At 49.4% G+C, this 16,122-nt stretch overlaps 1 protein-coding gene and 1 long non-coding RNA gene across 5 annotated transcripts in view; both read left to right on the top strand.

The window, feature by feature from the left end:
- LOC143930401 (matrix metalloproteinase-9-like) overlaps positions 1–16,122 on the top strand; it is a 74,736-nt gene that overhangs the window by 26,167 nt on the left and 32,447 nt on the right. The gene's annotated exons all lie outside the window — the stretch shown is intronic.
- On the top strand, positions 10,397–15,382 carry LOC143930400 (uncharacterized). The gene is made up of 3 exons (XR_013262768.1): positions 10,397–10,656; positions 13,231–13,323; positions 14,312–15,382. It is a non-coding gene; the product is annotated as an uncharacterized LOC143930400 (long non-coding RNA).

Raw genomic sequence — 16,122 nt, 5'->3', positions numbered from 1 at the left:
TGTACCACGGCGCCCCCCCAACTGTATCCGGCTCCATGAGAACACCCGAGACACTCCCCACCCCATTATCCAACAGACCCTGCAAAGCATTATGTAAATCAGCAGAAGTAAAGTTAATAGTCTTATCTGGCTGCCTGGGCAAGGCCCCCTCAGCCGTGGCACTGGACTCTCCGGCCGCCGCGACATCCCGCTGGTCTTCTCCATCAAAACTTGTCACTTCCCCCCCGACAGCACTTCTGCGGCGGACCACATAGGCGTGACCAACCCACTGGGCGAACGGGACCCCGCGTAACCTCCATCCGTTCCCCTCTCTGACTAGATCCTCAGGTTGGCGTCGTCCCCCGCGGTACTGCCTGCACCGCGCTTCCCACTCACTGGACCGTCCTTCTGCTGACTTGCCTGGCGCAGCACGACTCCCCGCTCGCGTCTCCCCTGCCGGCAGCGTGAGGCAGCCGCCCCGTAGGCATGGGTCTCTGTCTCCCCCTGTAACATCACTGGCATGGATGGGGTGACTGCTCTCTCAGCAAAGTCTGACCGCGAGGAAGGGAAGCGGGCGCATGTGTGCTGTGCGGCCCCGCCCCTGGAGCTCTACCGTTGTGGAGGATTCTGTCCGGGCCCCCGGCCGGCAGAGGCAGTAGGCCTCTTGGCTGGGGGAGCCGACGGGTCCCCTAGGGGGCTCCTAGGAGGGCACTGAGCTCGGGGTCCCGCTTCAGGCAAAAAACGCTCGGGAGGCCTAGACCTCTTAGCGCGTAGGAGATGTCCGTCCCCCCCTCCGCCCCCCAAACCCCCCCCGGCGGCTCCCGCGGTAATTGCGGATACCTGGGCCTGCAGCCACTCGGGTCCCTTCATGGCCGCTGCTGTCCTCAAGTCCGCCAACAGTCTGGTAATGTCCGCCATCGCCGCTGCAAAATAGAAGGTCGCCGTACACCGCTGAAGAATAGGCCCGGGAAAAACAGCGTGCGCAGCACTAAAAGCTCCCTCTGAAACTTCTCCCTCTCTGTTCTGGTCCCCTCTGCTCCCGTTCCTTAGCCACACCTCCTATTTATACCAGCTCCTCCTCTTTGCCCAACACCGCCCCCGTTTGCTCTCCTCTACTCTATCTCCGCTCCAAGTTAACCCTTTCTCACTCCATGTCACCTTAGTCATGCCCAGCCCTCCATTAGTCCCTGCTCTCCTATTCCGGGCCTCTCTTTATGGAGGGATAGGTCCCAAAATCCCTCGTTTGCACTTAAAAGTATTAAAATTGTCAAAAATACAGATTCTGAATACTGTAATTTTTTTTAAATCATCGCCATTGGGAGCCGATAAAACCGTGATTGCACATCGGAGACCTGATCAGAGCCCGAATCCAGCTTTGTTTGGGTCTCAGCCGGTGAGCCCGGGAAGAGTGGAGGAGTGGTCTCCTCCGCTCCTTTAGGATAAAAACTAAAATTTGTTGTTGTATTAAGAGAGGTATGGACTCCAGAGAGAGAAATATCATTTTGCCCCTGTACAAATCATTAGTAAGGCCTCATCTGGAATATGCAGTTCAGTTTTGGGCACCAGTTCATGAAAAGGAACTGGAGAAAGGAAGGAGGAACTCAGCTATGAGGAAAGATAGGCTGCACTAAACCTATTCTGTTCTTGGAAGAGGCAATTAAGGGGGGATATGTTTTCTTCACTGTAATCTGTTTTCCTTATTGGTACAGAAGAAAGCCTCATTTTGCCTTCCATGAATTCAAGGTGACGAATCACAAAACGGTCCATTCTGATAGGCAGGCACTCATGTTTAAAGAGACCATGTTTTATATTTTTAAATTTAGCCTCAACACTTGCAAAGCTTGCTGTTATGTTCACACTTTTGAAGTGTGGGATCATCACAGCTGTCCAAAGCGGAAGGTAACATGCCATTCTTATAACATTAGGGACAAGCTCTGGAAGGAAATATAAGTTATCTCGGTCACCATGATTTGCAGCAAGCATCTTACTCCTTTCACAAATTTCTGTTACCCATATTTTCAGGTCTGTTTGAATTGTCTCATTTTCCTGTTTGCTCATCTAAATCATCATCTTCAGTGACACCAGGCAAGAGACATCCCTCTGTGATACGTCTCTTCAGTTGAGTTTTGCATGTCTCAGATATAACAGGTATGCCTCTGTCATCAATCCCTTCTGATTCTCTAAATGCAACAATTGAAATTGAATGAATGAGTTCCCTTGCATCATCCAGTGAATTTGATTGGAGAAGTTGTGCCATTGCTCTGAGGTAGAATTCTTTCACTCTGTTTCCTTTTTGTCTTAAGCATTCCCATCGACTAATGAGCTTGATACAGTGTGTGACATCAATTCTAATGAAGCAAGGAGGCAGGTTTGAGGAGTTATTTCTAGTCAGCACTCCAAAACACTCATTTATATATGTCTTCAAGTCTGGGTAAGAGGTGAAGGCTCTAACTAGAGCTCCAAGCAAAGCAAGGGAGAAATCGCAGACTGCTTCCTTTGGAATGGTAGCACCTGCTTGTTTCCACTCTGTCAGCCACTGGGCTATGGAACTGATATTATGGCTTTCAGAAAGCATCTGCACTACTGGGACATGATCTCCAAGTGAACTTAAAACTCCTCGATACAAAAAAAGTGTTCTGAAATGTCAACAGGTCTCTTGCAACAGGTTTCTCACAACTGAACCTGTTGCATCAAAACTCACTCACTCACTATGTTCTTTGACTTAGTTTGGTACACTTGCATTTGGGATGGGGTCCAGTAACGGCAAAAAAACTTATCCAAGCCTATGTTGTGTATGCTTCCATTATGGGGAACACTGTATTTAAAGCGTTATAATGAAAGGATTGGGTCCTTATGGCCTAGCTCTTTGTCCCCCATCTCTTGTTTGGCTTTTCGTAATGTTGCCAGATTTGGTAGTTGACTCGGCTCAGGGTCACCAATATCCATAACTATGTGGGCCTCAACTGCCCGCCATACATGTGCTTGTTTCCATCCTTCCCCGAGTTCTTTTGACACTCTTCTTCTCAAATCTCCTGATAATTTGAGTTTAGATTTTCCTGTGTGGAGACTGTCATCGATATTGGAGATCATGCACTTAAGCAATACTGGTTTTCCAATCTCTGGTACGTTGTCAACTGTTAGGGATAACTGTGCATTACACTCAGTGCAGCACCCTATTATATCTATGTAGCAAGATGCAACATTTGGATACATTTTTGCCCGCTTGAATTTAAGTGTGCATGAAGACTTTATATTTTTCCAGATCTCTTCATTCAAGATGTGAGTCCATGCACCAGGTTTTAAGATGGTGTATTCTTTCTCCAGTGTATATGGATTTGTCATTGTAAATTATTTTCTCAGGCCAGATTCCTAGCCATCTTTGAAAAGAGAGATTGAATTCAAACTGATTGTCATAACACTGAATTGATGAATGACTATCTGCACCTTCTGAGCTGTCACCATTGGACATTTGTTCATCAATATCTTTGCATAGAACAAGGACTTGCCATATATTGTGTCGGTTTGTCTTTACAAATGTATAAAGGCTTTTGGGTGACATTTTGTTGTTTAATTGTTGACACAAGTCTACCCATACTTTGTCTGAGGGAACTGCTATTGTTAGTCCTGTAATACATTTTTTCCCTTGCAGCACAGATGACTTTGATAATGTCATCACTTTCACAAGCTGGCTTCCTAGGCATCTGAGCAAAACAAGAATGTTTTGTTTTTTAGTATAGTCTTTATACCAAAATAATCAATTCCTAACTTCTAATAGTACATATACTAAGATTGTATACTTTATTTTATTTTTTTAATTTCCCTCAACATGTACAGATGAAAATTTTACATGTAATGATGCACTGATATTGTTTTTGCCATATCGAATACGATCACAGATATTTTACTTTCAGTGCTCGCTGATGCAGAGTACCGATATCAGTGCTTCTGCTGGTATGAAGCCAGCTTTTTTGGGCAATCAGGAAGCCGGGCATTGGGTAATGACATGCTGCCCGTCGTCTTGATTGCTCAGGAAGTCAGCTGCATGTTTGGCCGGCTTGATTGTAACTGGCCTAGAAACCGGCTTCCAAGCCAGTCAGCATGGAGTCGGCTTCCCTGCCAATCAGGAAGCCCCGAGGCGGGTCATTACTCGCCCCCCAGATTCCTGATCGCACGGGAAGCTGGCTCCACATTCCCCTACAGAACTGCTTGTCAGAGGAAATCCTCCTCTGACCGGAAGTTCTGGTATCGGAGCATTTGAAAGAGTACGAGTGCTCACCCAAATACTCTGTATCTGTATCGGCAGCGATACTAGTATCGGTATATCCCTGCTTACAGGTCTAGTCACTAAAATGGCCAATTTGAAAACATTCTCCAATTCAGCTCACTTTCTAGTTCAGCTATGTTGTCCTCGGTTCGGTGATTCGGTTTACTACCTCCAGAAGGAGTGAAGTAGGCATTAGACATATGTGATTTGATAATGTACTCCCCAATTCATAACACACCCTTTACATCTGGTAGGAATTTTAGGGGTTCACCAAAGTGTGGAGGTCTCCCTTAAAATCCTTTATCAGACTCAAGGTCCGAGCAGCAGATGGACAGAGGTGGAAAGGGATGGGGACAAGAATGCCCCCCCACACACACACCGATGGTAATTGTTCTGCCCATTTGTTGACATTCCATTAGGGGATAGGGAGCTGTCACGGAATGTAATTAAATGGGCGCCCAATATCCCATGATGTCGCAACTCGCTCTGCCCATTTGTTGTCATTTTGTGGCGAGAGTTCGACAGGATCGGTTGTGTCGGCAGACGTTGGGAATTTTTTTCTTTTGCCAAGTTGGTGGTTGTCTTCTATCGTGATTGACGTGAATTTTTATCACTGGAGGACGTAATTGACGTGTGGATTACATCGGGGGATTATTTATTTTTTAAAATAAAGGATTTTTCAAAAACCTGTGTTGTGTTGTTTTTGGAGCATGTTCGTTCGCCCCAGCTACATGCGGTTGTTTCTTTGGTTGCCTTCGACTGCTGTAGTTGCTGTTTGGCATAGCGCATACAGCAACCATTCAGGGCTTAATCAAGCTCAGCGTTCCGAAAGATTTAGCCGAGCCTTTGGCTGCTTAGTGAATAACCCCCTAAGTGTCATTGGTAAAGTGGTTATAAACCCACTTTGGAAAAAAATTAAAAAACGAACACCTGCAAGACAAAGGCATAATGAGCTAGTATGAATAGCATACTAACACATTATGTAATACTCATCTGGTATCAAAGCCCCCACTGCGGTGCCTGTACACAACACCGGCCGGCGACATGTCCTCCTGAAGTTACTTCCGAGTATCGCGGTTCCGACGCTGCGATTGGCCGGAGCCGCGATGACGTCACTCCCGCGTGCAGGAGCCGCCAGTCACGGCATGACCTCCTTTTGAAACGGCATGATCGCCATTTCTAAAGTGTGCTTACGCTGTTGTCTACGCCACATGCGCACGTCTCTTTTGTAAACTGTGGCGGTTTAGGAGATATGTCCAGCACCTACAGGTAAGCCTTAATATAGGCTTACCTGTAGGTAAAAGTGGTTGTACAGGGTGTACAACCACTTTAAACAACACTGCAGTTTAGATCTAATACTAATGTTTTTGTAATTGGTTGTTCTTTTTTCTTGAAACTTGGCTTACCACACTCACAAGCATGCACTTATAAGTTGCAACATATAGCATGCCAATAGAGGCTCAGATGTGGCAAGTGCATTAAAATCTACAATGCTGCAGCCTGTCACAGGCATGTTTAAATCTCAAATTTTACACGTCCTACCATAGGAATAATACTGAATTTCAATTCAATCAATGTAGTGTAAACTGTGCAATATTTTATGAAAAACCACTTATATTTATTTATTGTAGACCCTGTTTAAGGCCTCATTCACACAGGCATAAAAAAAATTCTGTACTAATTTGTGTAGTGTTAATTTCTGTGTGCATCTGTATGCTGCACATGCAAATACATGGCCCCATGAACACAACTGCATATAGGACTGTGTTTTTGCATTGCTAACAAATATGCACAGAAAAAAAGAACAAAGGTGCGACTGGGTCTGCAAATCATGCATGTTTTACACATGTATGCATGTGTATTTGCCTAAACATGTGCCTAAACACACATATGCATTTAAAGATTGCTATTCTAGGCCTGCATAGTGCTAGAATGATTATCTCCTTAGCGCTGACCATACGCACATACGGCTTTAGGGGGTTATACCGGGATGATGCCCGCAGGCGCATGCATCACCCCAGTACCATTTTTTAGAGCGGGCTGTCGGCTCTTCAGGGATAGCAACCAATGCGACTAAAAGTCGCTTGGCTGTTATCTGGAGAAACGGGAGGAGACTACCCCCCTCCCTCTGCCTTTCGCTGCTCTTCCCGGGTCTCCTGTCCCACCAGGAGACCCGAGCCACGATCCGGCAATTCCTAGAGTGAGACTGGAAGAAAGCCATAAATGGCTTCATACTAGTCTCCTATGTGTAAACATGGAAGCGACGTCACAACGTCACTTCCGGTTTACTCGGCTGCCAATGGCGCAGTTTTAAACAAAATTACAATATTCTGAATGGCCGTTTTTGACGATTTGAATACTTTGAAGTGCAAAGGAGAGATTTGGGGTCTTTTAGACCCCTGATCCCTTCATAAAGAGTATCTGTCACCACCTATTACTATCGCAAGGGATGTTTGCATTCCTTGTGACAGCAATAAAAGTGATAAAAACAGATTTTTTTAAAGTGACAATGTAAAAAAATAAATAAAATAAATAATAAAAAAAAATGTTTTGAAGGTGCCCACCCATTCCTGCAAGCTTGTGCAACAAAAAACGCACACGTAAGTCGTGCTCGCATATGTAAAGGGTGTTCAAATCACACATGTGGAGGTATTACCGCAATCATCGAGTGAGAGCAATAATTGTAGCAAAAGACCTCCTATGTAACTCTAACCTGGTAACCGTTATTTATTTGGAGATTTTTAGGTACCATAGTTTGTTGCCATTCCACGAGCGTGACATGTTGGGTATCTATCTACTCGGCGTAACAATATCTTTCACATTGTGCCAAAAAATTTGCTAACTTTACTGTTTATTTTATTTTTTGAATTTATGAAATTTTATTTTTTCCTAAAACAAATGTGTTTGAAAGCCCGCTGTGCAAATGTGACATAAAATATTGCCACGATCGCCATTTTAGTCTCTAGATTCTCTGCAAAAAAAAAAAAAATATATATATATAAAATGTTTGGGGGTTCTACGTAATTGTCTAGCAAAAAATACGGATTTTAACTTGTAAGCAACAAATGTCGGAAATAGGTTTAGGCATGAAACGGATTATGTACAAACAGACAGTAAGTGCATATACACATTTACAAAGATGCATATTTTGTGCATCTTTGTAAATTTTTATATTGCAAATTCTGCTCATGCGTTGTGTGTTGAATTTAGGCCTCATACTGCCATGTGTGACACATTCTGAAAAGACTCCACCTTAGAGCACTGGAGATCACCATTATTTTCTAAACACATTTTGCTGGGTGCATACCTAGAATAAAAGCTGTTTAATGTACCCTAATGCCTTTGATTACCCTGTGTGTAGACAGTAAAGGTTTAAAGCATTTCTGTATGTTACTACAATGATTTCACATTCTGGCTACCCCTGAACAAAGGATGTCTACAGTACATGGGGACATCAGTTATTAACACAACTAGTGTTGCCACCTGACCACGATATTAGGTTGTTGTGCTAGTATTGCAAAAAAAAATAGTTTGTATACACACAGAAAACACACGATCACCTATTCCAAATGTATTATTTTCACTGCAATTGAATACATTGCATAATTATTAATAATAAGTAAAATTAAAGATGTTAAAAATTAATTTACCCTGGATTCCCTGAGCTAGAAGTGAAACCATCAAGCAAAAAGTTGTTCGAGCTCCAATGCTGCCTTTTCCAGGGTACAGTATGAAGTGCAGTGCTCGGCACAGTGGGAGGAGCTTTACATTAAGGAAACCCAAGCTGAGTATAGGTTCTGTAAGTTCTGTATGTAAGATGTAGTAACAAGGTGTAAAGTCAGTGTGATTTCACAACATAGAACACACAATATCTCCGCAACCAACACAGCACAAAGTTTATTTTTACGGCACAAACCAGCACAAATGCGGCACAAACGAATGGCGTTCTTGTTTTTAAAATTCGGCAACATGGGGTGGAAAGTGGGCGGAGTTGCAGCAACTATAACACACAATATCTCCGCAACCAAAGTGGCACAAACGTTTATTTTTGCGGCACAAACCAGCACAAACGTAGCACAAATGAATGGCGCATTTGTTTTTAAGATTCGGCAACATGGGGTGCAAAGTGGGAGGGGTTGCAGCAACTATAACGCACAATATCTCCGCAACTAAAGCGGCACAAACATTTATTTTTGCAGCACAAACGTAGCACAAACAAATGGCGCGTTTGTTTTTCAAATTCAGCAATGTGGGGTGCAAAGTGGGCGGGGCTTGCATTAAATTGAATGTTTAATATCTCAGAAACCGAACCAGCACAAACGCTAATTTTTGCCGCACAAATCAACACAAACGTGGCACAAACGAATGGTATATTTTTATTCAGGTTTTACAAACATGGGGTGCCAACTTCACACAGCTTTATATTTATCGTATATAGATCGCAACAGGTGATGTGTGTCCTGGGATGCCTGGTCACCTTGGGGATGGACAAAGGAGTGGGGCTGGCGCCCACGTATATAAGGATGGGTAGATGACGGTGCACATTCTTCATAGGAGTGTGGGGGGTATAATGGGGTCTGGGGCATGGTGTGTGCCAGCTGGTGGAAAGGAGGGGGCTGATACAGAGAGGGGGTTGTTCAATCGATCCATACACTGTATCTCCAGGTCTCCCCACATGTCCCCCAGAATGTTGTACATGTGGCAGCCGAAGCAGGCACGCTTGTTGCTTGGGTCAAGGAAAGCATCAAAGCTGCGCCTCTCCTTCCTACTTCCTACAGCAGTGCAAACACCCTGTTCTCAGTCTCTGAAATGAAATTGCCCACCCTCTGCCATTGGTTACTCCCATGCTCAGGGCCATGGATACCTCCATGACCATGCACCTCCCCGTGTTGTTTACTGACGCTGGATTCCTGCAAAATAAAAAAATATATAGATATATAGATTAGCATGTAGGTAGAGAGACAGACAGACATTGAGATAGACAGGCAGACATATCGGCTGGACAGTTACCTCATGTGTTGTCTCCTCGGCGTAGCTTTTAATACTGCTGTCACAGGGAAGTGTGGGCTTAGCTGTGCGTGGCACTGGTGGTGGGTCTGTCCACAGCCGGCTCTTTCCCTGCCTCCTCTCTTCTCTCAGAAATATTGTATATCATCTTACAAAGAATAGAATTTAAATAGTTGACGTTATACATAGAAAATTCATATCGCCTGCAAAGAAATGCACAGGGGTAATTATATTAAAAAACGTACTTTCTGGTGCTGTTAATCATTGCTTGCCTTACAAAGGCCAGGTTCTGGTGATACACATGCAGTTTCTCTTTTTGGCGCTGGCGCTCCGGACTGGGCTGCTTTTTCCTCTTCCGTCAGGTGCCTCCTCACGCGAACGCAGAGGGATTTCCACTGCCGCTATAGGACTTTGCCTAAAGAATAGAGAAGCACGGATTAAGAATGCAATGATATAAGGAGTGCTGGACATGACAGTGTGGATGAGGGACACAGAGGGTTAAGCTTTATGGGTGGAGTTCAGGAAAAGGTTTGCAGGAAACAAGTTCAGTGTAGGGGAGGGGTCACATAAAAGGGAGAGGTGTGGCTTTAAGGAATCATTCGGAGCCCAGTGTGACACAGAGGAGGCAGTTTTTCGCTGCTCCTCTGCTATGGCGGACCTCGAGGGACTCTTCGCGCGGCTGCGACGGGCGGCGGAGGTGCACGGTGCGGACTGGCTGCGGGAACGTGTGGGTGACCTGACGGACGGCGATGTGAACGGCGGCGGGACAGGTGAGGTTCCACTGCGCGCGCGGAGGTCTCGGTCTCCGGCGCGTTTTTCTCCTGGGCCTACTCCTCGGCCGCCTCGTGACTCCCGGAGCCCGGGGGTGGACCGATCGGTCCCCCCGGCAAAACGGCAGGTTATCGGCTCCCCCCGGTCCGGGCGGTCGTTGCGCCGCCGAACGGAGGGGGGCGGGGCTTCACGGCCGCATGGAAATGGCGCCGGGACCGCACGGGGCCCGGTGGAGGTGGGGGGGAGTGTGGATGGCTCTGGGTCGGCAGGCCAAGAGGGGGGGGTGCACGTGGCGGGGGATCTGCGGCAGGCTGGGTCTGGGGCCAGCATCCGCGCGGTGGCGCTCCGGGGGGGTCGCATGCCGGAGGGGGGGGAGGGAGGGTCGCAGAAGGCTGCCAAGGTGCCTGGCAGGGCTGGTTTTAGACGCCGGCATGCCGGGGGCGGCGGGGGGAGGAGGACATTGCCTGCAGTCCCGGATCGCAGGGACCGGATGGACCGCGCGGAGCACAGGGGGATTGCCGCGTCCCCGGTGCGCGCTGGAGAGGTCGGTTCGGAGAGCGAGCTGTCCCAGGAGGAGGAGGGGTCCTTTTCTACACCCGGACCGGTACCGGTCGCCGAGGCCCCTGGGGGCCCGGGTAAGTTGCGGGAGTCTACATTGTTGGCGGATGCCTTGCGGGATCTGATGGGGGTGGCGCAGGGGGGTGCGGTACCCACGGGATCCCGGGACGTATTGGGGGGGGTTGCGGCAGGTTCAGCGCAGGGGGCGGGGCCTGTGGCCCCGGGGGGGCCGTCAGGTCAGTTGCAGGAGCTGTTGGGGGGGCTGCAGGCCCTGGTTGGTAAGTTTGCTGGGGGCTCCGGGTCGCCTCAGGTGGCCCCCTGGATGGGTACTGTGGGGGGGGCCGGGGGGGCGGAGGTCACTCCTGCGCGGGATGCACCGCCTGCTGCGGTGTCGGGGAGCACGGATGCGGGGGCTGTGGGCTCGGGGGTCCCCCCGGTGCCCGCGGACCCGGGGGCGCGGTCTGACCTGGTTAGGATCGCGGATGCTGCCCGATGCGAAGTCTATGTTTGTTTCGAAGGCCCATTGGGGGCGCATTTGAAGCAGGAGGTGCGGGACAAGATCGGTAAGGGTGAGTATGTGGAGATTTTCTCCTTGCTCCCCCTCGAGAAATTTAATTTGGACAGGGTTAAGCCGGACAGTTCCAAGAAGGACGACGAGGAAAAACGTAGGTATCGGCTGATCCCGCGCACATTTGCGAATTGGCTTCAGGCGTTCGCTATATTGGCTAGCGTGATAGGGGAAAAGAACCCCGAGCATTGCTCGGCGTTATTTTGTTACCTGGACGCGATTGGAGAGGCTCACCGAGTGTATGGAGGGCTGGCTTGGCTGCGCTATGATGAGCAGTTTCGTCAGCGTAAGGCAGTGCGGGCTGACCTGCGGTGGGATCACAAGGACATAAGCCTCTGGATGAGGCTTATGTCTGCTCCGCGGGCACCCACTCCGTTTCTTCAGGGGGGGGCCGGGAGTGCGTCTTCCTCGGGACTGCCGGCCGGAAAGAAGTGGGGGGTGTGCTGGCCCTTTAATGAAGGGGCTTGTAAATTCGGAGGCGCATGCCGCTTCAAGCATGAGTGCTCCGGGTGCGGCGGCACCCACCCCCTGTCTCGCTGTTTCAAAAAAGGTCAGCGTGCCAGTGCCGCCAGTCACAAAAGGGATGACGCCGGTGAACCTGGGAAGGATGCTCCCTTTCCTAAATAGGTATCCGGATGGTGCGGCGGCGCGTGGGTTAATTCTGGGTTTTCGGGACGGTTTTAGGATTCCCTGTTCTTTGGGAGGGGTGCCGCCGTTGGCCAGGAATTTGCGATCGGCTTTAGATCACCCGGGGGTTGTGGATGACAAATTGGGTAAAGAGGTGGCGCTGGGCCGGATGGGTGGTCCTTTCGAAGTGCAGCCGTGGGGGGACCTGGTGGTCTCCCCGTTGGGTGTAGTTCCTAAGAAGGAGCCGGGGAAGTTTCGCTTGATTCATCACCTGTCTTTTCCGAAAGGGGGGTCGGTCAATGATTTCATTGACCCGGAGGCGTGTACGGTTTCCTACACGTCTTTTGACGCGGTGGTACGGTGGGTCAGGCGGTATGGTCGTGGGGCTCTCATGGCCAAGGCGGATGTGGAATCGGCGTTTCGCCTTCTGCCGGTCCACCCGGACAGCTTCCGGCTGTTGGGATGCCATTGGCGGGGCAAGTTTTATGTGGACTTGTGCCTGCCCATGGGTTGTTCCATTTCATGCGCCTATTTTGAAGCTTTTAGTTCATTTTTGGAATGGGTGGTGAGAGATGTTTCGGGCCTGGAGTCGGTCATCCACTATTTGGATGACTTTCTGTGCGTGGGCCCGCCTGCCTCCAATGTGTGTGCGATTCTTCTGTCCACGTTGCAGCACATTGCGGGCAGGTTCGGGGTGCCGTTGGCGGGGGATAAGACGGAAGGCCCGGTGACGGAATTGAGTTTTTTGGGAATCGTGATTGATTCTATGGCAATGGAGTGTCGCTTGCCAGAGAATAAATTACGGGATCTGCAGGCGGAATTGGCAGGCATGCAGGGCCGGCCGAAGGTTCAGCTTCGGGCCCTGCAGTCCCTGTTGGGCAAGCTGAATTTCGCTTGCCGGATCATCCCTATGGGCCGTGTGTTCTGCCGACGGCTGTCGGGGGCCACTGCCGGGGTAACCGCCCCTACCCACTTTGTGCGTTTGCGAAGGGAACACCGGGAGGACCTGCGGGCTTGGCATGAATTTTTGGAGTCGTATAATGGGCGGGCTATGTGGATGTCGGGGCCAGTGAGCAACTTCGATGTGGAGTTGGTTACTGACGCGGCTGGCTCAACGGGTTATGGGGCATTTTTCCGGGGTCGGTGGAGTGCGGAACCTTGGCCACGCTCATGGGAGGTTGCGGGGTTGTTGGGCAATTTGGTTTTGCTAGAATTGTTCCCGATAGTGGTGGCATTGGAGCTGTGGGGGGCGGAGTTTCGTAATTTGAAGTTGCGCATCAATTGCGATAACATGGGGGTGGTCCAGGTCCTCAATCGGATGACTGCTTCCTCCCCCCCGGTCATCCGGCTGCTGCGACACCTGGTCTTTCGCTGTTTGCGGCTCAATGTTTACGTTTATGCTGTGCACATACCTGGGGTGGAGAATTCTTTGGCTGACTCGCTCTCTCGTTTTCAGTGGGACAAGTTCCGGCAGCTGGCGCCGGGAGCGGAGGAGTCGGGGGCGCCATGCCCCGGGTGGATGTGGGAACTTCCCTTGGAATCGCCGCAGGTTGGTTAAAAAGGTCGTTGAGTGAGGCTACATGGTCCGCTTATTCTAGAGTGTGGGCGGAATGGTGGGCGTTCCTGCGGGAGGTGGGAGTGGCTGGTCGGGGCTCCGACCGGCGCTGGGTGGTATTGTACTGGGTTGCCCGGAACATTGAGACGGGCCTGTCTCCCGCGTCTATTGAGCGGAAGCTGGCGGGGTTGGCCTTTTTGTTCAAACTGTGGGGGGAGCCGGACGGGACGAAGGATTTTTGGGTTAGGCAAACGTTGAAGGGGTACAGGAGGGATTGGAAGGGTAGGGATGCGCGCCGGCCGGTGTCCTTTGACAATTTGGTGGCAATTTGTTCTCGGCTGGTGGACGTTTGCTCGTCTGCCTACGAGACCGTTCTGTTTACGGCAGCGTTTTCGTTGGCGTTTTATGGGGCTTTTAGGATTGGGGAGTTGGTGTGTCGCTCAAAACGGGTGGCTGGGGGTCTGTTGGATCAGGATGTGCAGGTGGTTGCGGATCGGGTGAGTATACGGTTGCGTAGGTCTAAGACTGATCAACGGGGTAGGGGAGTGGCGATTACGCTGCTCGCCCTGCCGGGCTCGGTAGTGTGCCCGGTGGCGGCGGTACGGGCTTTCCGGGCGGTACGGCCTGTGGGGGCGGGCCCCTTTTTGGTGCACGAGGAGGGCTCTTTTCTATCCCGTTTTCAATTTGTGTCGGTCTTTCGGCAATGCCTGAGGGCGGTGGGTTTGGATGAGCGGGACTACGCGTCCCACTCTTTTCGGATTGGGGCGGCCACGGAAGCGGCTCGATGTGGGCTGGAGGAGGCGGTGGTGCGCCGGATTGGCAGATGGGAGTCCCGGAGGTTCCGGTCCTATGTCCGGCCGCAGTTGCTACTGGGGTAAGGAGGGTGCGGCTGGGGGTTGTTTGCTGTGGGATTTATGGGGGGGAGGACTGTGCTTGTAACATTCCTTTGGTTGTTGTGTTATTTCTCTTGTTTTCATTCCAGATGGAGGTTCTCAACGCCTCGTTTGGATCCTGGGGCATTCGTACGTCTGCTGGGGGGCCAGGAGAGGTGATTCTCTACCAGCAGGCAGGCAATTGGGTATCCCCAGGGAGGTAGCTAGGGTGATGTGGTTGGGTTTCCCGGGCATGAGGTGGGAGCGTGTCATGAGGGAGGTGGAGCGCTTCGCTTTGAGGGATAGGCCCCCGGATGTGCTGGTTGTTCATGCGGGGGGCAATGACCTGGGAGTTCGGAAAGTGAAGGACATTTTGGCGGATATCAAGGCTGATGTGTTGCGCATGCGAGTCCTTTTCCCGGGCACCATTCTGGTGTGGTCGGACATTGTGGCCAGAACGGTGTGGCGGGGGGCCAGGTCTTTAGCCAGCCTTGAGAAAACTAGGATTAGGGTTAATAAGGTTGTTGGGCGGTTTGTAGTGCAGAACGGGGGCATTGTGGTAAGACACAGGGAATTGGAGGTGAATGTAGGGCTTTATCTTAGGCGGGATGGCGTTCATCTATCGGATGTGGGGATTGACCTCTGGTCCTTTGGCTTACAGGAGGGCATACAAAAAGCTCTTCGGGTGTGGGGCGGCCCTCAAGGTTGAGGGGGTCACCCTTTCGGGCTGTGGCGGTGTGTTTTCTGGTGGTTTCTGACGGTAGACAGGTACTCAGAAGGGATCTGAGGGTGTGGGGGGCTCATCTAACGATCGGCCCCTCTGGGTATTCCTGAACGTTGGAGGGAATACGGTTATGTTCACTGGCGGAAGTTGTCTCCGACCGGTCACAGGTGGAGGCCTTTGGGAAGTTGGTCAGGTGTACCGCAGTGATTGGGTATTGGTTTAAGTGTGGTCACCGTCAGAGATCACCAGAATGGGCAGTTAATGTTAATTAAAATGTGGTTTAAGGTTAATAAAGTTATTTATATTTATATATTTATATATATTTATATATTTATATATTTTCATATTTACAAGTTATTGGAGTAATTTTGAGTTATGTTTAATAAAGGCTGTTGTGGCCAGTTTACTCCAACCTATGGTGTGGTCTCGTTTCTAATAGATAAGGAATAGTATAAGGGGAACATTCAGACTACACTAGTCAAGTGGACAAGGAGACGAGGAAAGTGGAAAGGAAGAGGTTAATAAGGGTTAATAAGTTAATAAGGGTTTTGCATTCTACATTTACATTACAGAACAAACAGATCATGCATTCCATGAACATAGACTTATTTGTTTCTTTTTGTTCACCACGTGACATAGCTTCCCACCCTGGGGTGATCGATGAGCTGATCACTATTCACACTTTATTTTTCAATATGTGGTCCCCATGCTGTGGGTGCGCAAAGTCCCAAAGCTCGGGATGGACCTCCACAGCTGAAATTAGAGCTGGCTCTGAAATACCTAGCCATGTTTTGCTCCTCCTCTTTCTCTTTCCCAAAATCTCCCAGGTGTGCAAAGGACTTTTTGGTAATCACAAACGTGAATTTCCTGTTTTTCCTTACATACAGTAACCAATCACATAATACTGTACACATTTTTACAGCTTAAAAACATCAATGCTCGAAAATCGTACAGCGCTAATGTGCGTTTTTGAGCTTTTTTCGGCGTCTGTGTCAAAACTTCTCTATCGCTGGAGCATCACAATGGGCTGGTCCTGTTTTTTGTTTGGAGCTTAGAAACGCCAATGCCTGTTACAGTCTAAAACGCCATAGTGTGTATGAGACCATTGAATAACATGGAATGCCATTTTTAAGCTGCAAAAAAAGTTAAAAAAACGGCGCTCCAAAAATGTCTGTGTGTATGAGGCCTTATAGGTAA

The sequence above is a fragment of the Lithobates pipiens genome, unplaced genomic scaffold (genome assembly GCF_037356315.1).
Source record: "Lithobates pipiens isolate NorthernLeopardFrog02 unplaced genomic scaffold, aLitPip1_a1.2 Scaffold_25, whole genome shotgun sequence".
NCBI lineage: Eukaryota > Metazoa > Chordata > Amphibia > Anura > Ranidae > Lithobates > Lithobates pipiens.
This window is presented reverse-complemented; position numbering and strand designations above follow the sequence as displayed.